The sequence below is a fragment of the Hemiscyllium ocellatum genome, chromosome 6 (assembly GCF_020745735.1).
Source record: "Hemiscyllium ocellatum isolate sHemOce1 chromosome 6, sHemOce1.pat.X.cur, whole genome shotgun sequence".
Taxonomy (NCBI): domain Eukaryota; kingdom Metazoa; phylum Chordata; class Chondrichthyes; order Orectolobiformes; family Hemiscylliidae; genus Hemiscyllium; species Hemiscyllium ocellatum.
The window spans coordinates 7,008,879-7,033,878 of NC_083406.1; positions in this window are offsets into that span (position 1 = coordinate 7,008,879).

Consider the following 25,000-nt stretch of genomic DNA (forward strand, 5'->3'; position numbering starts at 1 on the left):
AGCTGCTGTTGGGATTCTGGGACAAAAGCGGAAGAAACTGTTTCTTCGATTCCCCCTTCTTGCAGATTGAAATTTTCAATTTGGCAGAAATGATATTGTCAAGACTGTTATGAGTGGTAAGAGGGAACATTCAAAGTAAAGAGCAGGAAATATAATTAAAAGTATACATCAGCAAACTACCCTGGTAACAATTAAACAATTTGAACGTCAAAGATCATTTCCTGGTCAAGGAATTTCCCCTCCGTAAATAAGGCAGTGTGGAGCTGGATTTATTATGGACTGCAGATATGGGAGTGAAGGTTGTATTATACTGGAGTTGGTGGAGTTTCCACAATAATTAGATTAGATTAGATTACTTACAGTGTGGAAACAGGCCCTTCGGCCCAACAAGTCCACACCGACCCGCCGAAGCGTATACCACCCAGACCCATACTCCTACATTTACCCCTTCACCTAACACTACGGGCAATTTAGCATGGCCAATTCACCTAACCTGCACATTTTTGGATTGTGGGAGGAAACCGGAGCACCCGGAGGAAACCCACGCAGACACGAGGAGAATGTGCAACTCCACACAGAGAGTCGCCTGAGGCGGGAATTGAACCCGGGTCTCTGGCGCTGTGAGGCAGCAGTGCTAAGCACTGTGCTACCGTGCCGCCCATAAATTCAATATTAAATTATATTTTAAAACTCAATGCACATGCCAGGTCCAGCCACACCATGTTGCTACCACAAACAATTTTCTTGAACTTCACACTTATTATTAGAAATTGAGAAACATGTTGGAGATGTCTTTTCCCCATTCATCAGATGTCTACATCATTCACTGGGTCAATGTTTATTGCCCATCTCTGGTTGCCATTAAGAAGATGGTGGTGAATTTGCTTCTTGAACTGCTGCAGGCCATTTGCTGTAGCTAGACGCACAATGACATTAGGAGGGGAATGCCAGGATTTCAGCCGAACAATGTTGAAGGAACAATGATATATTTCCAAATGATAATGGTGAATGTCTTGGAGGAGAGCATGTAGGTGGTGATGTTCTCATATAACCATTGCATTGACCTTCTAGATGGAAATGGTTTTAGTTTGGAAGATGCTGTGTAAGGAGCTTTGCTGATTTTCTGCAGAGCATCTTGTGGATGGTACACACTGCTGCCACTGAGCGTCAATGGTGGAGGAAGTGGATATTTGCAGATGTGGTGACAACCAGTGAGCTGCTTTGTCCCGCATGGAATCTAGTTTCTCGAGTATTGTTGGAGTTGCACTCACCAGGCAAGTGGGGAGTATTCCATCACACTCTCAATTTGTGCCTTGTAGATCGTGGACAGACTTTGGAGAGTCAGGATGAGTTACTTGCTGTAGCATTCATAGCCTCTGACTTGCTCTTCCAGCAGTATTATCTGGCTAGCCTTGTTCAGTTTCTGGTCAATGATAATCTCCAGGATGTTGATAGTTGGGAATTCAGTAATAGTAATGATATTGAATCTGTTAGGGTGATTATTAAATCATCTTTTATTGGAGATGGTCATTGCCTTGCTTTGAGTAGTGTAAATATTCCTTGCCACTCATCAGTCCAAGCCTCTATATTATCCTGATCATGTTGCATTTGAAGATGGACTGCCTCAGTGTCTGAGGAGTTGTGAATAGTGCTGAACATTGTGTAATCATCTACTTCTGACCTTATGATGGAGGAAAGGTCATTGATGAAGCAGCTGAAAATATTGGGCCAAGGGCACTATGCTGAATGACCCTATTGGCAAGTCATATTATTCCATCAAAACAAATATAATTTGTTTCAAAAATGATTATAATTCTAGCTAATACAGTGACACCAACAATTGAAAAACTTTACATTGTGCATTTGGAGTATGATTTCATTATAATGCATGCAGTTCCCATTTTGGTGCATCGAATAAGTGGAGCAGATTTTCCATCTCTATGGCATTTAAGAATTAAGAACTGAAGATCGATATGGATGGTTGTAACATTGGATGCAAATTTTGTACTAAACAAAATAATGAATATATTTTTTTCCAAGGTTTTAGTTCAGCAAATGTACAATCTGTGCAATACCATGAAAACCATACTCCATGGAAGCATAGAGTCTCTACAGTCCAGACAGAGGCCATTGACTCAACAAGTCTGTACTAATCCTTATTGTTGTGCATTATTTTGGGAGTATTTGTGATAACAATATTTTGAGTAAATATGTCCATTTTATTCTTAGACCCTGATGTTGATTTCATTAGTGAATGCGCAAAATAGATTGACTTAGTTCAGAAACATGACCCAGTTCAATTTCAGTAGAAAGTGAGGACTGCAGATGCTGGAGATCAGAGTTGAGAGTGTGGCACTGGAAAAGCGCAGCAGGTCAGGCAGTATCCAAAGAGTAGGAGAATCAACACTTAAGGCATAAGTCCTTCATCAAAAATAGCAGAAGAATCATTCCTGATGAAGGGCTTATGCCTGAAACATTGATTCTCCTGCTCCTCAGATGTTGCCTGACCTGCTGTGCTTTTCCAGCACCACACTCTCGACACAGTTTAATTTCAGTTTATTATTGTTTGCAAAAAAAAAACTGTTTTTCAAACACCACAGTGACTTAGCTCCTGTCATTAGGGAACAATTGCACTTTTGAGTCTTGGTAGTGCAACATGTGAACATTTGCTGTTCTGATCCTATGACAAATATGATAAAATACGGTTGAATTCTACCAACAATTCCATCAGGGAAAACAAATAGACATAACAACTATGTACCAGCTCTCTAACGCACCTTGTACAGTCCATCTGATAGTCTGATGGCTTGGTGTTTAAATAGATATGGCCTTGTTATTTACAGAATGGCAGAAAACTGCTGGTGGACATGAAGGTAATAGCAGAATGCCATTAAGGTTGAGGACAACAGTAACACAAGGCCATTGTCCAAGACTCTTGGGAATGGTCCCATGCATTCATTGGGTCGGAGAGACCTGTGAGAGAGAATCCCTTGATGTGGATGGATGAGTGTTCATACCACAAAAATAAAATGGGAAGTAGGTGGAAGTTGGGGAAATACCTTTCTCAAGTGGGAATCTAAACTTGGTAGAATTCTTCATTAAGTTACAGTGACGTAGTTGGTTCCAAGCATCCTGAATCTAAATCAAGGAAACGATAGGATGTGAGGTGTGAGCTGGATATGATAGGTTGGTGATTGCTGCTCAAAGGGTTCCCAATAGATATGCATTGGCTAACTTTGAAAAACAGTGCATAGAGGAGCAATAAAATTGTTCATTCCTGTCTGGCACAAAATTAAAATGGGAAAGATGGTCTTCTATGACTAACAAGGGAAATCAGGAAGATTAATAGATCCAAGGATGAGCCATACATATTGGCCAGAAAAAAAGCAGCAGGCCTGGGGATTGGGAGCAGGTTGATATTCAGCAAAGGAGGACAAGGGAATTGATTAAAATAAGGAAAATAGAACATGAGAGTAACCTTGCAAGGAAAATATAAACTGCTCATGAAAGATCCCTTAGGAATGTGATGAGAAAACAATTAATGGAGACAAATGTGTGTATCAGAATCAGGGAATGTTATAATGGGGGAAAAATGATTGCAGACCAATTAAATACATACTTTGTTTGAGTCTTCACGAAGCAGGACACAAAGAATGTCCCAAAAACGTCAGGGCACACAGGGTTAAGTGAAAGAGAGGAACTGAGATAATTAAATGTAATATCTGCATGTTTGCAGGTGACACAAAGCTGGATGGGAGGGTGAGTTCTGAGGAAGATGAAGAGATGTTTGGACACATTGAGTGAGTGGGCAATCAGGTGGCAAGTGAAGTATAAGTGTGGATGAATATGAGGCTATCTACCTTGATAGCAAAAACAAGAAGGCAATTTCTTATCTGAATGGTGAGATTGGGAAAGGGTGCAGTGAGACTGAGTGTCCACATAGATCAGTCACTGAAAAGACGTAACGCATGTAACAGGAGGCGAATTGGAACAAATGGTAATGAAACAGAAACCGAAGAAGGTTCACTCGACTTGAAATGTTAATTCTGATTTCTCTCCATTGTCAGACTTGGTTTTGTCTCAGATCTTCAGCATTCAAGGTTTTTTGTTTTATTTAAACTAACTGGCACATTGGCCTTCATATCAGGAGGCTTCGAGTACAGGAGCAGGAATTGCAATTGAGACCATACCTGGAGTATTGTGTGCAGTTTTAGTATTGTTATCTGAGGAATGATGTTCCAGCTATGGAGGGAGTGCAATGAAGATTTACCAAACCAATTCCAAGATGACTGGACTGCTCTATGAAGAAAGATTAGGTCGGTTAACACTATATTCACTGGAGTTTAGAACAAGGAGTTGCAATTGTATAGAAACCTATAAAATTCTAACAGGATGAGAAGGATGTTCTGGTTGAGCAGGGAGTCCAGAAGTAGGGATTATAGTCTAAGAGTAGGGGGTAGGCCACTTAGGACTGGTATGAGGAGGAAGTTCTTCATCCAGAGTGTGGTGACACTGTGGAATTCTCTGCGATAGAAAGTGGTTGAGCCAAAACTATGAATGTTTTTAAGAAGGAGATAGCTATGCCTTATGGCTAAAGGTTTCAAAGGGTATGGGGAGAAAGCAGGCACAGGGGACTGAGGTGGATGATCAGCCATGGTCATACTGAATGGTGGAACAGGTTCAAAGGGGCCAAATGGCCTCTTCCTTCTCCTAGTTTCTCTGTTTATATGTTTTAAGGGATCAAGAGGTAGCTCTGTAGCTGATTCCTGCCCAGAAGAAGGACTGTACCACCATTGCCTTGTGAAGGTGGAAACACTTACCTCTGGCCTGGAATTTTCTCCTGAGTTTGATAACTGGAACATCTCCCAGATCATGACAATCACCTTGGGAGAAATTCATCTGAGAGATAGTTTTTTTGCTCCTGGAGTGGGGACGAGGGAAGGATGGTCTCTGTCCATCACTTACAAATACAGGTTGGGGCTGTGCGTCGATCATCCTTTAAGTGAGCGTGAGTTGTGGACCAAGCAGGCCCGATGAGGCTTGGTTGAGAACCCAAGCACTCACATAAGGATAACCATGTGAACACACACTTACAGAAAAGGAACTGATGAACATCTTTGTAACATTAGAAGTTTTTTTGTAATTTTTTTATCAATTACTCTATTTGCTTGCACATGATAAAGGAATAGCAAGTGCTTTGTTTTTGACATTTCAAAGAGCTCATTAATCAATACCTTCATAGACTTCTAACAATAACAATTTCATTATAAAATTACAAATAACCATTTTAAGCTATTCCACACATGCCACTGTTCCTACAGGATTTCTTATTTCTGTACAAATTGTTTATTGTGCAAATGGGTGCAGACATAGCATTGTTGGCAAGGAGCGTGTATTGATAAGGCCTTTCAATAGGCTGTTGAATCCAGATAGTAATTTGTGACTGTCCAGAGGGTGAAGCCCGCCCAACTTTGCAAAACTTTAACAGTGAACTAAGAGATGCCTCTCCCCAGCAATTGAGTCAGTCAGGTCAAGAGTACTGGATGTGGCCTTACTTCTTGGATTGAAAGATGGTGGATATCAGGAATTGAGGCAGAAATCCAAAAATTGGGTGTCAGTTGACATTTGTAAATGGCTTTTAAGTACTTACAATTCAACAAACTCTGGCCTTCTGACTCAAGTTTGACTTGAGTCAATTATTTTTATCTTGACCAAGAATGCCTTTGATGATGCCCCTCACTTTAAAACAAAAGATGCTTTTATGAATCTCAACACAATATAGCGAGTTGATATTCTGAAAGGAGTTGCAATATTTGTAATGCAATGCAGTTTTTGTTCTCTTCCTGACCGACTCCATCTAATGCCTCCACAGATTGTTCGCTTTAGAGACTGAGCTAATAGATCTGCTGATTGGCTAAGCAATTTATCAATTAGGGACTAACTAAATATGAGATTCCTCCCTCTTTTGCAGTGACCACATATGGGGACAGATCTGTTTGTTGGCCTTAGTGAAAATAGCAGGAGGTGGAGGGCACAGCTCAAACTTGTGAGCTAAATAAAGGATTTTGGTTCAGATTCCAAAGGCATACACTGCTCTGCCTCAGGCCAAAATTCAAAAGCTTTGTATAGCCCTTCAGTGGCACCCAGCCTGACTCTTCCATTGTCATCTCCAACATGAAGCTTTTAATGGCCAAAAGAGAAATAAAGGAGACCAACAGGAGAGATAGACAAGAAGTAGAGAACAAGCAGAGGGATGGGGAGATGACAAGGCAGAGGGATCGGAGAGAGGGATGGGGAGGTGAGGCCAGTTCATTTGATATATTCAAGAGGGAGTTGATATGGCCCTTGCAGCTAAAGGGATCAAGGGGAGTGGGGAGAAAGTGGGAGTGGGATATTGAAATTGCATGATCAGCAATGATCATATTGAATGGTGGTGGATGCAATTGTGTTCGTCATCTGAAAAGTAAGTTTCAACTTCATTTGCTATGAAATAAATGTAATTTTTTTACATTTGCTTACACATGAAGAAACACCTTTTTTTTTCCAATTTATGCTTCTGAATAACTTTAGATGTTATATGTGTTGCAATATTGTCATTGAAGTGTTCCATCATAAATGCGTGTAAAAGATTTTGATAGTATTCAGGTTATTGTGCATTTTAAATGGATTATCCTGTCATCAATGTCAGAAAATGTGTGTAAGGAAAGTCAACAAAATTCATCTTGCAACATTAATAAGCATATAGACCAAACTGTTACTACTTAATCAACAAATGGGACAAAGGCTTCTTTAACTAAAATCTTTGAATCTTAATCCTGAAGTGATCATGCAGAGGACATGAAACTGACTCATTTAAAAAAAAATCTTGTGACTTGACTGGAAAAAAAATGACAGTTGCAACTTTTGAGAGAAGAATTGTTAATCAAAGAGGAAGAAAAGGGTGCCAGCTTTCATGATAAGCAACAGATTAAAAAGTGGCAGAAACATATTCAGTAATCACTTTCAAAATAAGTGTGTGAATTGCATGAGGGGGAATAATTTACAAAATTATAAGGAAAGACCTGGGAACTGAGATTAAATTAATGGGTCTCCTTCTGTGCTTAATCATGTTTTGATTGTATGTAGAGTAACAGCAAATAATTGTGTTTCAAAAATGCATGCTCTACCCTATCAACAACAAAATAAGCATGTTATTAGTTTGGGGAAACATAATTATTCTGGCATCAGTGAGCTCCTTTGTAATTGATTTTGTTTTGGAAAGGGGGAATGAATATGAATAGGACAGTGCACTTGCTGTTTCTGCTCTATTCAGTTCAATAGACCACTCATTACAAATTTAAAAATCAAATGGTTGGCTTGCAATCCATCCATGCTTCAAATTTTGAAGTGCTTGCTTTTAATTTTTGTTAGAGGTGAATAAAATGGACCTAGAGCAAATCCTCTCCTTCAAAGTACATGAGAAAGCAAACATTTCTGGTGTTACTGATGTTTATTTCAATTATCTTAATTTCTTTATATTTCAAATAACACTGAATGAATAACTAACAGATCATTTATAATTGATACGACCCTTCCATACGTTTTGAATGAAATACAGTGTTTGGCTATTTGTTCAGGATAGCCATTATTATGCATGATAATTATGATACACCCACCTGGTGCATCATCTCACCTATCTCAATATCAGATTTACATAGCGATGTTAGATGGCTTGGGCCTTAATCATCATGTTGCCAATAAGGTTGATCTTGTAGCACATAAAACTATTAAACAAAAATTAACCAGTGAAGGTAGGCTTGCAATTGATGGTGGAAAATCCATGAGCAAGTTTCTCAACTAATACTTTGAAAAGAGAGGGAACTTGTTTGATTGTTCCTTTTCAATTACAAATTTGAGCGCAGGTTGGAATTTATTAAGCTGGGTAACAAAAGTCTTTGATGCAGCTGAAGATTCAACTATCACAAGCATTGGTGAATAAGCTGGCAAGGTTGATTAAGCAAGTCAATGCGGTATTGCTTTCAATATGTAGGATTTGTATAGTGTTTACAGCAGTGAAGAAATCCTTCACAGTGCATGTGGAAAGTTCATTGAAAATTGATTGAAGTGTCTCACTTAATCATTAGGCCAATTCACGCTGTTCAGAGCCAGCCATTGACATAATAGGGACTGCATATTTTGTGTCGTGGCCAGTCCATCTATATGCGGATGCAACAAGACATCAGGACTAATTTTGCATTGGAAGTATGCAAGGGTTTAGGATGTTAGTGGTCATTCCATCAAAGGCATGCTTCTCACAGTTACTGAAAAACATGCTAGCAAGTGCTAGACTAGAGAAGATCACATGGCAGCACAATCTGTTTGAACATGCAGCTACACAAGTTGCTAAATATATGTACAAGAATTTAATGAAAGTAGATTCAGGTGCTAGTGGTGCATCTGGATTGCCAAGAAATAGTGCCTTCATACAAAGTTAAATGGTTTCTTTCAGCAGACTCATTGTTTATTGTCACTTGTATTTTTTACAAAAAGCTACAGTGAAAGTTGTTTAAGTCCCTATACTCTGGCACCAATTTAATAATGTTATATATATTTTTAAAAATTCAGACAATATTCATCTTAGTTCAATTCATGGCTCATTCACTCATGGTGAATAAGCTCGCAAGATTGATTGAGGTCATCAATGTGGAATTGCTTTCAATATGTAGGACTTGCATAATGTTTACAACAATGAAGGAATCCATGGAAAATTCATTGAAAACTGGTTGAAGTGACTTGCTTAATCATTAGGCCAATTCACATTGTGCAAAACCAATCATTGACAAAATAGGGATTTCATATTTGTGTGTCATGGGCAGCCCATGAATGCATGGATAGAATGAGTCAATTGAGCTAATCTTACGTATGTCATCAGGCAGGTGATCACACATATAGAAGTCCAACAACTATCTCTGCAATGTGCCCATGAGGATAATTGTGCAGTGATGTGTAGTGGCAATTCTTATAAGTACTAAAGCAGGAATTGCTTTTGAGCGTAAGGCACATTTTATTGAATCAAAAACAGAAATTGCTGGAGAAACTTTCAGCATCTGTGGCGAGAATCTCACTCAAAGCAAATTGTCAAAATGGGAAATTTAACCCCAAAGAGCACTTCATCTGGCCATTATCATCATGCTGTTTGCGGGATCACACATACATGGGTCATTTCCCACTTTATAACAGGGTCCATACATCAAATGCCTTTCAAATGGTCGTGGGACAATGTCAATATTTGTTATTTTTTCTTTTATTATGAAATGTTAACAAACTCAATACAGTATATTCTACATCATGGTTAAGAGTCATAACTGTCTGTTTTTTGTTTTCTCTGAATTCACAAAATAATTCAACTCTCCGATGTTTCAATGTTCTTTTAAGCATTGTCCAAAGATGTATTGCTATTCTGCCTGTGGGGGAGAGTACGTTGCTTCCTTTCACACTCTTAGTTCTCACTTTTTTTGCACGGAGAAAGTACCAAGGTCCGTGCAAATGATCCAATTTTTAAAAAATAATTGCATAGCGTGGAATTAGATTTTTATTACTTGCTTAAATTAAACTAAAATGACAAAAAGTCATTTAAAAATCCATTGTCGAGATCAGATAAAAGGCAACAAAGTGAACATTGAGGACACTCAATAGTTATATAAATCATAGTAGAATTGCAATTGAGCGATTCCTGTGGGCGGCACGGTGGCACAGTGGTTAGCACTGCTGCCTCAGAGCGCCTGTAGACCCGAGTTCAATTCCCGACTCAGGCGACTGACTGTGTGGAGTTTGCACGTTCTCCCCGTGTCTGCGTGGGTTTCCTCCGGGTGCTCCGGTTTCCTCCCACAGTCCAAAGATGTGCGGGTCAGGTGAATTGGCCAAGCTAAATTGCCCGTAGTGTTAGGTAAGGGATAATGTATGGGTGGGTTGCGCTTCGGCGGGTCGGTGTGGACTTGTTGGGCCGAAGGGCCTGTTTCCACACTGTAAGTCTAATCTAATCTAATCATTCCACAGAGAAATTATATGAGATGTTTCCAACAAAATATTAGGGCAAAGGGAAAGGTATTTAATCTAATTTTAAATGTAATTTGAAATCTACATGTTTAACATACAAAAAAATTGCTTTTCAACATATTCTATTTTGTTAATTGTCTCAAAATAATCAGCTCAATTAACTCAGTAGAGATTAACTAGGTTCAGGAAATGATTGCGTGGAAACATTGGAAACTAAGATAAGGAAGTGTACATGCCCTTTTACAGTAATCATAGCATTTAGAATTAGATTTAGAATTAGGTCTATTGTCATGTTTACTCGAGTACAGAAGAACACAAGTATGGCAAAAAGCATATAAAGTCACCATTCCCAGTACCATCTTTGGTACAAAGGGACCTGGGTATGAAATCTTAGGTATATGTAATGGAAAAGCAAATAAATAACCTAAACATTCAACATTATAGTTCATCATAGGATAAGGTAGAAAAATTAGGAAATACCGTTAAAAGTCCAACATTTATACTTTTCCTTTAGTCATGGGTCTGGAGTCACTGCACACTGGGCTTTCCCAGCAAGGACTTACTCTCCCCACACTGAATTACGTTCCTCACCACTATCCAGACTCACCAGCGACTTCACCACTGACCCCCCAAGTTCTGCCAGTGCCAGCTGCTGCCACGCTCTGGACTCCAGACTCCAATGCCATCATTGTCACTGTCTCCACAACTGAGCTCTGTCCAGAAGGTAAGTTAAAATAACAAACCAAAGAGGAAAAAAAATGAGAAAAAAAAGTGGAAGGAATGGACTCGACCCAGGCTCAGGAACCTGGACGCTCTCTGCTCTGCTGCAATAAGGTAGTGTGCAGCATTAACAGAAATAACAAAAGCTTGTCAGAAAGGCTTGCCGATAGACGTGGGGAATTTTAATGTCCATATCACCTGGAAAAGTAAGATGGTTAAAGATAGCCTATATGTAGAGTTCATAGAACTGGAGCTGACCAGCGAGCAGGCTGCACTAGACCAGCTATTGGACAACAATTTAAGATTAATTAATGATCTCATAGTGAAGGTAGTAGCAATCATAATAAGATTCAGTTTAAGAGAGAGAGAGCTGTATATCCATATTTTTTTTTAAATGAAATAAGGGAGATTTTGAGGGAATGAGAACATAGCTGGCAAAAGTGAATGACAAATTAGGGTAAAGGATAGGTCAATAGTGTTGCAATGGGAAACATTTAAGAATACGCAGATTATACACACAGTAGAGCCTCAATTATCCAAACAAGGTGGGCGACGAGTATTTTGTTCAGATAATTGATCTGATCACAAACAAGCGGCAATTTATAACTGTAGATTATCCAAACATTTCTCGGTTATACACGTCATAATGCCGCTTAACCAATAACTGAACTATCATTAACAAATGGTAATTTGGTAAACTGAATGCTAAGTTGCCTAATGCCATTTTTACAGGGCCTTGAGATCTTGTTCAGATAATCCGAAATTTGGATAATTGATGTTCAGATAATCAAGGTTGTACTGTATTCTAAAGAATAGGGCAAACTCCAAAGGACAGGTCCAACATCCATGGTTAACTAGAAATATTAAGATTGTGTCAAACTACCATAAGTTGATTGGTGAAACCAATGCCTTCAAAAATGGGAAAGGAAATAAAAGGAAAATATTGATGACAGAGAAGAGATGTCTGTGAAAACTAGAGAGTTTCCACAAAATGGTTTCCTGTACTTAGATTATCTTTACTGTGCTAAGTAAGCTAACTATTTTGGGAAAATTCACAAAACATATTATGATGAAAAGCTATTCCCTGCTATGATACTGAAGGCATACAGCATGCTTGCCTTTATTGGTTAAGGCATTAAGCATAAACGTTTGCAAGTCAAGTTGCAGCTGTATAAGACCTTAGTTGGGCCACATTTGGAATACTGTGAACAGTTCTGGTCACACACTATCGGAAGGAAGTGGAGGCTTTGAAGAGGGTGCAAAAGGGGTTGACCAGGTTATTGCCTGTATTGGAGTGTATTAGCCACAAGGAGAGGCTGGACAAAGTTGGACTGTTTTCACTGAAGTGTCATAGGGTTAGGGTGACCTGATAGAAGTACATAAAATTATGACAGGCACAGACATGGTGGATAGTTGGAACCTTTATCCCAGGGTGGACACATCAAATATGAGAGGCCATACAGCAAGATCTCTACAGCCTTGACTAATGACTGCTGGCAGGTATGAGAAGCTGCATACTTGGTGTCTGCACTAATCAGCAAGGCAGTACCTTGAGCCTTTAAGCTCTGAATGGGTGAGCAGTGTTCCAAATGGCAAATCAAGGAAGGCAGGGATGTTGCAAGCAGCCAGGTAGCTAGTAACTGAAGCTAAGAGGGGGAGTGGGCAGCTCTGAGATGCAGCTGGGTGCCAGTCCTTGCGCACACAGTACCTAGATTATTCCAATGCTAGGTTCCTGTGCGCCACAAAGTGGCAGTGCAATAACATACCGTGAGTAGGTCAGAGAGGTCCCGGGAGTTTGCAGAAAGGCTGGCACATGTCAGATGCTGTGGACAATGGCTGTGTTATTGCACTGAGGCATCAGTACCAGGTATCCAAGATGGACATCCGAAGGAGTTGGGAGTCACCAGGTCTCCACCTTGAGTTTCATGTCAGGAATTCTTGCTCTCATGTCTCTGTCCAGTGGCTGGGAAAATGGGAACCTGCAAGTTCATGACGGTGAGATTCTGTACTAATGAGAGTAATTGTGAGGGATAAATCGTGCCAATAGGATTCTCACTGCTCATTAGTGAGAATCTCACCACAACCTCTGGACCTTAGTTTCAAAATGCAACTTGTTGCTCCACACATCGAGAAAAACCTGGCCCAAATTCCCCTGTGATTCTCACATATTTCTAACGCATGTCATAGAGTCATACAGCATGGAAAAAGACCCTTCGGTCCAACTCTTTTGCATCGACCAGACAAACCAATCTGGCCTAGTCCCATTTGCCGGCACCCGGCCCATATCCCTGTAAACCCTTCCTATTCATATACCCATCCTGATGCCTTTTAAATGTTATTGTACCATCCTCCACCACTTCCTCTGGCGGTTCATTCCGTACATGCACCACCCTCTACATGAAAAAGTTACCCCCTCAGGTCCTTTTTCAATTTTTCCCTTCTCACTTTAGACCTATGCCCTCTAGACATCTCTCAGGATCTGCAAAGATTCCACCTAATGTTTCAACTCCTAGATCAGTCATTGGGTTCTGCTTTGTGTTATTGATTAGTGCAGACAAGGAGCAGTATTTTTAATTGGGGAAACAATAAAGCAGCAGGTGCTCGGTTTAAACCGGGAATGATGGATGGCAGGAATCAGAATTTAAGATAAACTTAAAAGAAAAAAAGGATTGGATGCAATTGGAAAGTTGACATCCATACGAGGAAACACAACAACAAAGAACATGACGGTGATTTAGGAAGGTGTTCTGTGGGGCTTATATGAAAGAGGAGTTGGAATAGATAAGCAGTAGTTATGTGCATAATCATTTGTTATATATTATATTGCATTTGGTTAAGAGCTTAGAACTTAAATAACTCCACAAAGGCCAGTATCCCATCACCAAGTCACCCTGTATTTACATATCTATAGTCCTTGGCACTGACCCAGCTCCCTCAGAGCCAGCTCTCAGAGTGAACAGAACCTCTGACCCTCCTGTTTATATCTGTTAGCCAGGACTCCCTGATTGGACCAGGTTAACAACCTCAATCATGGAACGCATATCATATTAGGTGTACCTGGCTGGCCTCACTACAATCATGACAAAAACTATGTTAGACGTTATGTTAGACGTGTTAGGGAATATCTGGATCAGTGGTGCTGGAAGAGCACAGCAGTTCAGGCAGCATCCAAAGTACAGTGAAATCAATGTTTCGGGCAAAAGCCCTTCATCAGGAATATGGCATTTTTTTGAGATATAGAGACAACCATTCCAAATGTAATAGTTTGTGTATAGAAAGTTCCTTTCTAAACGTTATTTGATTCACACAGAATACCAAGACACACATTCTCCTGTGTTCCTGACAGGAGTATGGACATTTGGATTAACTACATATTGCCTTGTCTTACACTAATCATAATCATTGGCTGCTTTGCCACACCCCTTTGACAGGTTAGAGATTGGAATGGCTATCATAATCAGAAGTATCGATCTATACAGCTTTTCATCATTGAGTCTAGGAAAGAAACATTGATTTTTTTTTCAGTTGTTGACTGAACAAAGACACAATATTCCAAGATTGGGTCAATTTGTCTTTGTACAATGTTGACAACTAGAATGAAGCTTGTTGAACAATTACTACTTTTCAACTTGATTCTCCAAAGAAGACATTTGAAATAGTTTTGAAGGATTCAATGCTGCTCTCCAAATTTCAAATCCCATCTCCACTTGTATCCATCCCAGTTTGAAATCCCGTTTGCCATCACTGCTGTAATGTAATTGCTGTTGCTGTATCGTCATCCTCCTTTTGTTTCCATCTCCGTATCTTCTTCTTCCATTGCTACACCGTCAGATTGAAGAACATCAGAATATAAGAAATAGAAGCAGTAGTTGACCATTCAGCCCTTCAGGTGTATACTCAGCTCTTCATAGCCCTTAGCTCCTCAATATTTTAAAATCTATCTACTTCTTCTTTAAATACTTCCAGTGATTTTGTTTCCATAATCTCTGCAATTCCAGGCATTCACTTCCTTCTGGGAGAAGAAATGCCTTCACGTCTCAGTTTTTAATGAATTACCTCTTCTGTACCCTACTTCAAAATTCTCCCCCAATGAAAAGTTACAAAAAATAATGAAAACAGCTGCCCTGTCAAGAATCCTCAGAATCTTGCATATTTCAATAAGATCATTCCACCTTTTTTTTTAAAGCTTGAATTAACAAATGTCTGACCTGTTCAGTTGTTCTTTTTAATTGGAATAATTATCGCTGAGCATTATGAATATCTGCTTTAAATGTTTATCACTATTCCTCTACTGAGCTTCCCGTTGTTCTGTTTCATTTCCAGATAAACCTTATCCTTTACTTGCTCAACCCTTATCATTGCGGCAATTCCACATATATTTTGTATGAATTTGGTTCAAAGATTTACAAAAATTATTTCAATGTCTTCACCAGTATAATACACAATTTGTTGTTTGATTTGCGTTAATTCTAGCACATTGTAGATTGTTACTGATATACGTTAAGCCCAGATGGAGGACAGGAGAGAATTATGGCAATAAGAGCTGTTCCTTTCTTGATATATTTTGAGTATTGGAGCTGATTTCCTCAAATTGTTGGAGAAAGTGAGGACTGCAAAAGCTAGAGATCAAAGTTGAGAGTGTGGTGCTGGAAAAGCACAGCAGATCAGGCAGCATCCGAGGAGCAGGAGAATTGGCATCCTGATGAAGGGCTTGTGCCCGAAACATCGATCTCCTGCTCCCCAGATGCTTTATAAACTGTTGCATTGTTTTGGAACTTTGGAGAAAAAAGGTCAAAACAACGGTACATTAAAACAAGAGAGGGAGCAAGGATCATGTGGGAGGAAACTAAAATATGGAGCAGTGAACTTTCACCGCTGAAAGTTGTGTTATTTGGTTCCAAATGTCTCTGGACATCAGAGTTCCTCTTAGAGAAATAAACAAACAGTGAAATTACAGCTGGCCTTGGAGAAACTCAGTGTGGGGAACTCCTCACAGCAGGGAACAGCTCCGGTTTTTTTAAACTTGAACCTTCTTTTTTGGTAATCTGTAACAGTTGAGTAGGGTGAATTTTCTTTTCACATTTTGATAGGGAAAATCATAGCAGGACTTAGACACTTAATAGCAAGTTCCTGGGTGTGTTGCTGAACAGAAAAACCTTGGAGTGCTGGTTAATAATGCCTAGAAAACAGAGTCACAGGTAGATAGGTTAGTGAACAAGGCTTTTATTGGTCAGAGCACTGATTATAGGAGTTGGGATGTCATGTTGTGGCTGTACAGGAGATTGGTTAGGACACTTTTGGAATACAGCATTCAATTCTGGTCTTCCTGCTACAGACAGGATGTTGCGAAATATAAAGAGTCCAGAAAAGATTTAGAAGGATATTACCAGAGTTGGAGGGTTTGAGTTATAGGGAGAGGCTAAATAGGCTGGGGCTGTCTTCCCCGGAGCGTCAGAGGCTGAGGGGTGACCTCATAAAGGTTTATAAAATCATGAGAGTGAACAGTCAGTCATTTTCCCAGGGTAAGGGAGTCCCTAGAGGGCATAGGTTTAAGGTGAGATTTAAAAGGGATTTAAGGATCAACTTTTTCATGCAGAGGTACATGTATGGAATGAACCGCAAAGTGGTGGAGATGGGTACAATTTAAAAGGCATCTAGATGGGTACATGAATAGAAAGGGTTTATAGAGATCTGGGCAAATAGGATTAGATTAATTTAGGATATATGGTTGGAATGGACGAGTTGGGCTGAAGGGTCTGTTGCCATGCTGTACCTTCCTATAATTCAATGTTTTTATATCATTCAATACACCAGGTTACCACTTGTTCTTAAATTCACATATTGTAATTTTCACAGTTGCATGTAATTGACCCTTTCCTTCATTAATTCCCTTCAGTAGCTCTTTGTATCTATTCCTAGATGGAGTATTCTGTTCTGAATTTAATATCATTTTTGTCAGTTGAAAATCAGTGAAATTTTTTCAGTGTTTAGTTCAGCTAAATTCCCCTTCCAACAGATTTTAAATTTGTCAACATCATGACTTTCAATATGGTGTCAAATTCTTTATAATCCTGGATTTTGTTCACTCTGAATCATAGTCAGAGTTTGTCATGGGACTTTTTTTCTTATTACACTATAATCATGGATTCTACATTCCTACATGCCTGGCCCTGATCTGCTGTTTGTCTTAGGAAATACCATTATGGATCATCTATTAATGCAGTATCTATTATCTTTTGTTACTTACCCAACCCGAGGGTTTTTTTTCCTTTGCATATATTGAAGTAATAGGAAAATTATATCAACTTATTTTGTTCTCCTTAGTCATTGTGGAAAATGGGTACTGATGTGATAGGAGGAAAAATGTTCATAAGAAAGTAACTGGGATGTAAATCATGTGACCAGCAGCCATTGCACAATCTGATTTGTACCATGTAATTAAGAGAGTTTTAGCTATGCTTTTTCTTGTAACAACAATTGTTGAACATTTATAGTGACCCTGTCAGCTAAGTTATCCTGCAATATATCTTAGATAAATAGAATCTACATTTGGTTTACACATCCTGGTGAGAGATTGGTAAGTTAATATTAAGCAAATGTAGAAACACAACATGCTGGCAGCAATGTAAGTTTAAAGACCACAGGAAGAGCCACTGGGAAAACTTTGAACAACACAGAGACAGTATACAACAATAAAACCCTAAAGGTTCCTCTACAAACTGTTCTAACTAAACAGTGAGATATAAGATTTATAGATTTGATGTCATTCCCAAACAAAAAAAAGTATAAAACATGAAAACTCACTTGAAAATAGAACAGGAGAAAACAGACAGAAAGAAACACACCAAATATATTGCTGAATCTCCTTGCAGAATAGCAAGATTGTAAATCCCCAACATATTGACAGTATTTGGAAAAGAGAGGCAACATCAGAAGATGATGACCAAATCTCTTAATGTGGACTTAAAGGCCATGAATGGCTGACACAAATTTACAGTTTTTCAACAAAGGTTGAAACTATGGTTTATTGATGGATAATTGAGACTCATCCATGACAGACAAAATTAGTGCAGTATTTTGTCTGTGCAGTACACTGAAAGAGATTGTATTTCACAATGGACCACAGCATACTGGCAGAACTCTTGGGAACATGAGTGCTAAATGGGGTATAAACCATGTCTAGCCACACTATCACAGACCTAACAATCTCAGCATGCAAATGGTTCACACCGTGAAGACATTAATCATTAGCTACTTGGAGTGAAAATAGGATTTCCATTTTCCTAAGCCATACTTATGTGTGTACCTTAAGATACAGACATAATCTCCGTGGAAATCATTGTCAGAAAGCAAGTTAGAACAACCTTGAAATTGTTTCAAAATAATTTGTTGAATAGGCAATGCTTTGGAATGTGCTGAGAATGCAAAAGAAACCATCTAGGTGTAAGTTCTTGCTTGTCATTTTATGTTTGAATAACACATACAATATCAATAATGTACTCAAATTTCTGCAATAACTCATGTTTCTTTTCAAATATAATATGCAGGTACCTACTTAAAATAAGTAGGTTTCCAGATATTCAAGCAGTTCATTACTGGATGTCTGTATCTACTCTATAACAATATGCCTTTGCCTTTCTTTTCTTCTGAGGTTATGTATTATTAACTAAATGTATTCACCACTGAGGGCAGATCAGAATTTCATTAAATCAGTGTCATTTATAACAAGGAAATTTGTGCTTGCATATACATAAGGCAGTTATACAAAGTTTTTGCATGTAAATGGTCTAATTTTCAACATAAAAGATCCCAGTTGGATTATATAACTTGTAGCTGTACAGCTCTCCAGGTAGTGCTGTCGTTCATATTGAATACATATTTAGAGGTGGATTTTTCTTGGGTTGGTCTGAAAAGAACAAAAGAAAATTATCAGAAAGAAACCTGCAACAGACAGGTGCCAAATGAGGCTTCATGCTGAAGGTACCTTGCCTGCTAATATGTTACAATATAACACCTAGTCAGAAATGGAGGTATAATTCAGAGGACAGATTAGTAATCTAGCTCTTGAATATCCATTGTGGTAAACATACTGTCAATAGTGGCTTTGTTTGCTGTGAGCTTTGACAATGTGCTCAGGAAACCATACAACAGATCCACTTTCTCCTTTTCCCGCAGGATCTTGGGGGTGCCATGGGCTGACCACTTCCAGATGGACTTGTGGTTAAAAGTGTTTTTCTTTGCAAAATTCTCACATGAGGGACAGGTGATGCAGAACAGTCCAATTACTTGGAACATTCTGTGGTGCTGAGGCCAGTCCATCCTTTGCAACATCGGGGACAGGTAGAACCTCAGGACATGGTGACACTTGGTGCTTGTGTACCAAGGGTCGACGTTCAGCTTGATGCAGTCGCAACAGAATGCCTCGTCACCAGAACTTTCCAGCAAGCACCAAGATATCACTTGGCTGGTGATCAAAGGGGCACCAACTGTGAGATCCTCCATGTACGTGCAGATTCTCTGTGTCACTACATGCTGCCCTTGAAGTACTGTGGGGAGTGAAGACTGTCATACACCTCCTGTTGGAATGCGAAGGAAACTGAAGAAAGATGCTATGGTTTTTACTGAAGTTCGTCCCTACGGTCTGTTCCCTGGGATACATGCTGAAACAAACATCGACTGCGCTTGGAGGACATTAACTCAGTAAAAGACAATCTTTGGTCTATCTGAAACTTGTTGCTGTTCCAGAGCAGCGAGTTGACCTTGACTAATCGTTGCAGACTTGTACATTTCAAGGCTCAGGACGACCAGCTGAGGGACATACTAAAGCCTTGGGGCAGCTGTTGCCAATTTGCAGTGGAGAAGGACCACTGTCTGAGGTCTTTTGGCCAAATTACAGTGCGGGTCCATTCAGTTATTGGACCCTCCTGGTGCCTCAGATATATGTATATAATATGCTACATAAGTAAGATGTATCTTTGGGTTGTTGGAACTGTTGGAAAAGTCAAACTCCATATGCTAAGACTGTACAGAACCAAACTGCTCCCGTGACTACGTATGTATTTAAAGATTTTTTTTTCTGAATAAAGTATATTTTTAAAATTTAAAAAAGTGGTTTTGTTTGCTGTGACCTACCTTAGGTCAAATGCATATGTAATATCTAATTTTCCAGAACCAGAGAAGCAAAGTTCATCAAAAGCGAGGCAACTTCTCGCAAATCCAGCACATTGATGTTGCACATTTGTTTATGCATTTCATTTGGATATTATTTAAATAACTCTGCTCCACATGTGAATGCTTGGAATGAGAAATGTAAATATAAACAGATTGCAGCTAATCTCTGTACAGCTGTCTTTACCATGTTCCAGATTTATTTAAAATAAACTTTTAAATAAATAGTTAATAGAAACTGGAATAAAAACAGAAAATGTGAAGGAAATGCATCAGTCTGCAACATCTATGAAGAGAAAGACAATGGGTGGAAACTTGTAGAGACCTAAATGGCATGGGCAATAGCAAGAAGTCTGGGAAAACTGTGATAGAAATCAAATGGGAGAAAGTGAGGACTGCAGATGCTGGAGACCAGAGTTGAAAAGTGTGGTGCTGGAAAAACACAGCAGGCCAGGCAGCATCCGAGGAGCAAGAGAATTGATGTTTCGTGCATAAGCTGTTCTTCAGGAATAGAAATCAAATGGTGTATTTCTCGAAATCAGGAGCAATTAGTTACATTTACCAACAGAGTTCTATATGTTAAGACAAGATACTCACGAGGCAAAGGTGAGATGCCTATTAAGGGAAATTATTGCTGGTTATCACCCTCGTTAACATTAAATCACACCTCATTAATAAGTGGGATCAGATCTACCATCTATCACTTGGAAACTAGAAACTGAGAAATCCTGACACGGGAGTCATGTACCTGGTGGTAACTTCAGCTTTCCATCTTCTCCTCCAAACCACCTTAATGGACATACAACAAAAACATCTCGGGGCACACTCTATGGACAGCTTACACATGTACCCCATACATAAACACGCTGGCATTGGACATCTGCCAGCCTCACCTCCACCATGACACGTCTCAAGAGTCATAGAGATGTACAGCACAGAAACAGACCATTTGGTCCAACCCATCCATACCGACCAGATGTCCCAACCTGACTGCCAGCACCCGGCCCATATCCCTCCAAACCCTTTCTATTCATATACCCAACAATTGCCTTTTAGATGTTGCAATTGTACCAGCCTCCACCACTTTCTCTGGCAGCTCATTCCATACCCGTACCACCCTCTGTGTGAAAAAGTTGCCCGTAGGTCTCTTTTATATCTTTCCCCTCTCACCCTAAACCTATGCCCTCTAGTTCTGGACTCTCCCACCCCAGGGAAAAGACTTTGCTTATTTATTCTATCCATACTCCGCATGATTTTGTAAACCTCTGTAAGGTTACCGCTCAGCCTCCAATGCTCCAGGGAACACAGCCCCAGACTATTCAGCCTCTCCCCATAGCTCAAATCCTCCAACCCTGGCAACATCCTTTTAGTCTTTTCTGAACCCTTTCAAGTTTCACAACATCCTTCCAACAGGAAGGAGACCAGAATTGCATGCAATATTCCAACAGTGGCCTAACCAATGTCCTGTACAGCCGCAACATGACCTCCCAACTCCTGTACTCAATACACTGACCAATAAAGGAAGGCATACCAAACGCCTCTTTCACTATCCTATATAGCTGCAACTCCACTGTCAAAGGTCTCTTTGTTCAGCAAAACTCCCTAGGATCTTACCATTAAGTGTATAAGTCCTGCTAAGATTTGCTTTCCTAAAACGCAGCACCTACATTTATCTGAATTAAACTCCACCTGACATTTCTCAGCCCATTGGCCCATCTGATCAAGATCCCTTTGTAATCTGGGGTAACCTTCTTCGCTGTCCACCACACCTCCAATTTTTGTGTTATCTGCAAACTTACTAACTAATGCTCACATCCAAATCATTTATACAAATGATGAAAAGTAGTGGACTCAGTATCGATCCTTGTGGCACTCCACTGGTCACAGCATTCCAGTCTGAAAATCTCTAATCCACTTACAGAATGCCTCAGCACTGTGATGCTGCCCTTTAGTGCACATTGGCAATAATAATTGCAGAGCAACTGCAAAGACATTTAATTTGTAAGGGCAAGCATCGTGATCAAGACTGGTCCAGGCTGCATCTCTTAGAGCTCACACACTTTGCCCCTCACCTCTTCTTACTTTGCCTTGCTTTTTTTTGCATATCCCCCCCCCCTCAGCCAGAGCATAATGGTTCAGAGTATGGCTCAGAGTATTGCCTTGCTGTTCAATGCCAATATGAAGCCAGGCAACTTGTCATGGTCACCAGCAGTCATCAGCCAAGGGAGTGGACATTTCACCATACCCCTTCTTTCAATGTCCATCTCATCCCTGCAGTTAACATGGCAAACACACTGCATGTCCTGTAAGCAAATGGCCATGTCTGGAAGCCTTAGGGAAGTAATTCTTAGCTCATGTCAAGGGAGGCACCCATCAGCCCGGGGTCCTGGTACAATAAGACAGGGGTTGTTTCCAAATTCAGTGCAAGGGCTTGAGCACAGTCCAGTATCCATGCAGGGCACAGTCAAGAGTACCTCTACAGACTGGGAAGTGGGTCATGATCTTGCCAATGCAGTCAGTCTGGGGAGTTGAGGGAATAAATTCAGGGAGCTAACAAGATACCAGTCAGAAATCTGACCATTCAACATTCAGGGCTATCTGATTATGTTGTTTAAGGCCCATGGTTAGTCTGGGAGGAAGGGCCTATCTACTAAATGTCAACTTAGGAAAGGTTTATTGGGGTGCAGGATGGAAGCTGATGCACGTAACGGTAAGGAGGCACTATGCAAAGAGAAATTAGAATAGTGGGGTGTGTGTGTGTGTGTGTGGGGGGGGGGTCAACTCATTATATGAGGAGCGGGGGGAAGAGATGATAGGATATGATCATGGGTAAAGGGTCACATGGGAGAGGGAAGTGTCAATAGCAAGCAGCATCCTGGTTTCCATGGGTTGGGGAAGAACAGCGGTTGATGCCTCATTCACATTATATACCAGGAGTGGGGAAAGGTGGGCAGATTCAGTCTCAAAGAAATGGGTTGAGTGGGGACTTGAGGAGCTACAATGTCTATAAGATTGACAGTGAGGGCACCAGGAAGGTCTGAGAAGTGGCTGCTGTGACCTTCAATAATCTTGTCAATTACAAGTGCATAATGAGAATGAACGTGGCTATAACCACACTAGGATTGGATGGGTAAGTGTTGTTATCTGAGGGGAGAGCTGCAAGGAAAAGCTCTGTGTCCTTCAAAGGGCAACTCCAGCAGATACGCATGTACCAAGGTGAACACACTTATGAGAATAGTGACCCTTGTGATCTCAGTCATTAGCTGACCATACGCTGCCCAGCTCCTTGCCCCAATCCTCCCTGACCATTTTTTGCCTGAATCTCACTGATGCCTGTGAGACAAGAGTACTGTCTGTGCCTCTGGAAAGATGGAGTTGAGTTGCCCAAGTCAGAGGCCCTGTGATTACCTCACTGCCTGCTCTGGGTGCAGCAATTGCTGACTTCATACGTTGGTCAATGGGCGATCATCTAGAGATGAGGATGAATGGATTCAGGACCTTTAAGGTTGCATTTGAAGCTATACAGTTTACAAATAGATGACGGTCAGAAATGAGCATGTATTCCCAAACATAAGACCATAAGACATGGGAGCTGAAATTAGGCCATTCAGCCCACTGAGTCTGCTCCACCATTCAATCATGGCTGACAAGTTTCTCAATCCCATTCTTCTGCTTTCTCCATATAATCATTGATTTATTTGACAATCAAGAACCTATCAATCTCTATCTTAGATATACTCAATGACCTGGCCTCCACAGCCTTCTGTGGCAATGAATTCCATAGATTCACCACTCTTTGGCTGAAGAAGTTTCTCCTTGTCTCCATTCTAAAAGGTATTTCCTTTGCACCCTCAGGTCCCAGTTCTCCAACCAATGGAAACATTTCCCCAGCATCCACTTTGTCCAGGCCATCCAGCATTCTGTAAGTTTCAATTAAATCCCCATTCATTTTTCTAAACTCCATCAAGTATAGACCCAGAGTCCTCAAATATTCCTCATATATTAAGCGTTTCCTTCCTGGGACCATTCTTGCAAACTTCCTCTGAACAAGTTCCAGAGCCAGTACATCCTTTCTGAGATAAGGGGCCCAAACGTGGTCTGACCAGAGCCTTATAGAGCCTCAGAAGTACATCTCTGCTTTTATATTCAAGTCCTCCCAAAATAAATGCCATCATTGCATTTACCTTCCTAACTACTGACCCAACTGCAAGTTTATCTTGAGAGAATCCTGGACTAGAACTCCCTTTGCACATCAGACTTCTGAATTTTCTCCCTATTTAGAAAATAGTCCAGGCTTCTATTCTTCTTACCAAAGTTCATGACCTCACACTTTCCCACAAAGCACTCCATCTGCCACTTCTTTGCCCACTCTCCTAACCGGTCCAAATGCTTTTTCAGCTACCTGTCCCTCTACCTATCTTTGTATCATCTGCAAATTTAGCCAGAATGCCCTAAGTTCCTTCATCGAGATCGTTATTGTATCAAGTAAAAAGCAGTGGTCCAAACACTGACCCTTGTGGAACACCACTTGCTACCGGCTGCCATCCTGGGAAGGACCCTTTTATCCCCACTCTCTGCTTTCTGCCAGACAGCCAAGTGTCCCTCCATCCTAGGACCTTGCCTCTTACACCATGGGAAAGTGAGGATGGCCCACAAGCCTCATTCCTGATGAAAAAACTTTACCAACACCATCCATGCCAACCTCAAATTCACTCAGACCTCTCCATCTCCGGCAACTGACTAACCACAGACATTTACTACAAGCCCACCGACTCCCATGGCTACCTAGACTACACCACCTCCCACTCTACCTCCTGTAAAAACGCCATCCCTTATTCCCAATTAATCCGCCTCCACCGTATGCGTTTCCAGGATGACCAATTCCACCTCAGAAAGTCCCAGATGGCCTCCTTCTTCCAAAATCGCAACTTCCCTTCCCACGTGGTTGATGATGCCCTTCGGCCCATTTCTTAGACTTCATGCACCACCGCCCTTGAACCCCACCCTGCCCAACATAACAAGGACAGGACCCCTGGTCCTCACATCGCACCCCAACAACCTCCGCATACATCGCATC